Source organism: Choloepus didactylus, chromosome 5, assembly GCF_015220235.1.
Source record: "Choloepus didactylus isolate mChoDid1 chromosome 5, mChoDid1.pri, whole genome shotgun sequence".
NCBI classification, from domain to species: domain Eukaryota; kingdom Metazoa; phylum Chordata; class Mammalia; order Pilosa; family Megalonychidae; genus Choloepus; species Choloepus didactylus.
The window spans coordinates 77,350,719-77,354,327 of NC_051311.1; positions in this window are offsets into that span (position 1 = coordinate 77,350,719).

The following is a 3,609-nucleotide window of genomic DNA, read 5'->3' on the forward strand; positions in this document are numbered from 1 at the left end:
TTCCATTTCTTTCTCATTACCATAAAAAAAATCCCACTTCCTTAGCTGTAACTTTCTAGCTCTGTGGAAGTTAGAGTGACTCATTGTGTAGTGGAATTGATGAAGTCAACAGCTGCTGGAAAAACTTCTTTTTTTTTTCTTAATAGCTGTATCAACATGTGTTTGCTATTATTCAAGTAAGAAAAATATCTGTATTGAATATCCACGATAGGCCTTACTAAAACTTTAATTGGGGAAACTCAAGTTTTGACATATCAAAATGGTAAAATGGTATGACAGAGGAAGTCCTGATGGGGACAAAATCATGGAGAAATAAAGCGAAGTGGAAACAGAAAAACAATTTGCAAGCATGTTTGTTTAGGTGACATTCTTCATAGAACAATGAGTGGCAAAGCAGAAATTTGGCACCTCATACCTTCATATTCTCCAGGACAGACTGGACCATCTATCCATTCATCCATCCAACAAATATTAATTGAGCATCTATTATGGCAAGATCTCTGCCTCATGGACCATGCATTCTAAAGTGGGAGAAAGACTAAAAAATTATAAACAGAGAAAGAAAATAATTACCAAACATGATATGTGCTGTGAATGAAATAGTTAAGAGACTAAACTAGAGATTAAGAAGGGAAGATTTACTTCAGAACGGGAAGACATACTTCTGGTTATCTGTTCCAAAATAATAGATTGGAAGTCGTCACTCCCATCCTCACAACAAGAAAAAAGCTGAACAAACTGAAAAACGGCTCTTCTTAGATCCATCAGAGAACTGAGGTCACAGGCAAACTGTTGTCCCCAAAACTAGAGAGACAGGTAAATACAGAGAATCACAGCTTACCAGGAGCAGAAATCGAGAAGCGGAAGCCTGCCACTGGAGCCAGTAGTAGTTGGAACACTTAAACTGTAATTGATGAATTGCTGGGGACTCAGTGTGGACTAGCTTGAGAGTTAAAAACTCGTGGGACCTAGTTTTAAGGGTGCCCCCACACTTCCAGGTTTTCATGGTGAAGACTGGAGAAAAATCCCCTCAAGCTTTTGGCAGGAGGAGGGGAAAAGCAACCATTTTGAAATATATCCAGAGATCTGTTTCCTGTAACAAAGGCCAACCCTCAAGACCTTATATGACCTAAGGGAAGGACAATTAGTCAATTCCAGCCCTTCTTGCCTTCCTGTCTCATGAGTTGATTAAAAAAAAAAAGTTAAGCAACTCTTCCGAGGGTCACAGCCTGGAGACTGTGGACCACTAAACACTGACTAACCAATCAAAATAAAATGGAGCTTTAATCATAAAATCATAGAAGGCATCCCTTCCACAAAACCTTACTAGCATACTAACAGGGTTCCAGGATCATAACTGTGGATCACAACCGAGAGCGCTGCAAGGTGTAAACGCCATTTAAGGAGTGTCTAGGGAAACCCAAAGATATCAGGGAGACAAAAACAAGGACACTAGAGGAAATTGAAGTTTCTTACACCTACAGCTAGAGCAAACATTAAACTGAGTCTACCTCCTAGCCAGATAAGCATAAAGCCTCACACTAACATATTTTTTAACTCAGTTTCTATTATCCAATACATGTCCAGCTTTTAAAAAAAATTACAAGACATGCTAAAAGGCAAGAGAAAACACAATCTGAAGAGACAAGGCAAGCATCAGAACAAGACATAAATATGGCATATCTTGGAATTATCAGAACAGAATTGAAAATAATAATGATTAATATGCTAAGGGCTCTAATAGAAAAAGTAGATGACATGCAAGAACAGAAGGGTAATGAAAGCAAAGAGATGGAAACTTTAAGAAAAAAATAAAAGGAAATGCTAGAAGCTAAAAACACTTTAACAGAAATGGAGAATGCTTTTGATAGGTGCACTGGCAGACTGGTCAGAGCCAAAGACTCAGTGAGCATGAAGATACGTCAATAGAAGCTCCCCAAACTGAAATGCAAAGAGAGAAAAGAATGAAAACAAACAAAAAACCAAAGCCCAAAATGATGGAACAGACTATCCAAGAACTGTGGGACAGTTACTAAGGATATGATGAACGTGTAATGGGAAGACATGGAAGAACTTTCTGAAGGGTGACATTGATGCTGAGGCATAAAGGATGAAAAGGAGGTAACACAGTAGTGAGGAGAAAGTAAGAACATTCCAGTCGGCGGGAACAGCTCATATGCTGTCCTGTGACCACATAGGGCATAGCTTAGTTCATGGGGCTGAAAGAAGGTCAGTGTGTCTAGAGCACAGATAGTGAGGAAGAGGAGGTGTAGGATAAGGATGAAGAGATAGTCAGAAGCTGGATTATGTAAGACTTTGTAGACCTTTGTAAGGAGATAAGATTTTATACTGAGTGCAATGAGAAGTCACCGGAGGGTTTTAGTCTCTGTGTGTGTGTGTGTGTGTGTGTGTGTGTGTGTGTGAATGTGTGTGTGACAATTTGTGTTGTGTAGCAAAATGGTCAAGTGAGTTGTATGGGTCAAGAGTACAGACAGAAAGACTAGTTTCACTTAAAGCATAAGAGCATGGAAAGTTTACACGTACTCAATCTCAGAGGCGCTATTCACATGGAAGTCACTCTGAATGACACCCCCTAGAGATATGCAGTGCCCTACCAGCATTGCTATACATATTAACCCTGAAAGTAAAAGAATGGAAATACATAATTAGGCAAATGCTGGTCCTGAATAAACTGGTATAGTTATATAAATATCTACCAAAATAAACTTGAAGACAAAACGATTCATGAAAGAGAAAATTTCACCTCATACCTACAAAAGATTTAATTCATCAGTAAGCTATAATATTTCTAAACAAATATGTACCAAATAAAGTAGCTTAAATATATACAAAGAAAAATGATGGAACAATTATAAGAAACTGACAGTAATTCCTCTCATTTGCTAAGAACTCATCTAGACAATCAACAAAGATAAAGAAAATTTGAGTAACAATATATAATAAGCCTGACATAATGGACATATATTGAATTCTGCCTCTAAAAATTAGAGGATACACTTTCTTCTCAAGCATATTGGAAATATTTGTAATATGCACTAGGCCATAAAACAAGTCAATAAACAAGTCAATAACTTTCAAAGAAGAAGTGTATATAGTCTGTTTTTTGCCTGCATGCAATTAAGTTAGACATCAATACAAAAACTAAATTAAGAAATCTTATATATTTGGCAATTAATAAGACCCACATTTGTCAAAATTCTGCACAGTTAGGGTATGTATATTCACTGCATGTAAATAATGCCTTCAATTTTAAAAAAGGTCAATTCATTCCTTAAGACAATCAATAAACAATTAACAAATATGTATTTAAATAACAGTCCCTAAACATAGTAGTAACAAGAATCATAACATACTTAGAATAAATAAACCACAGAATATGAAAGAAGTATATATAGAAAATTATGAAACTTCACAGAAAGATAATTCAAAAGTCATAAATAAATAAGAGGCTTTTCCATGTTTATGGCTAAGAAGACTTGGTATCATAAAAATGTCAATTTTCCAAATTGATCTATATTTCAATGCAATTCCAATTGATAATTCCAAATGAGTTTTCTTTGAATTTGACAAGATGACCCTAAATTTTAT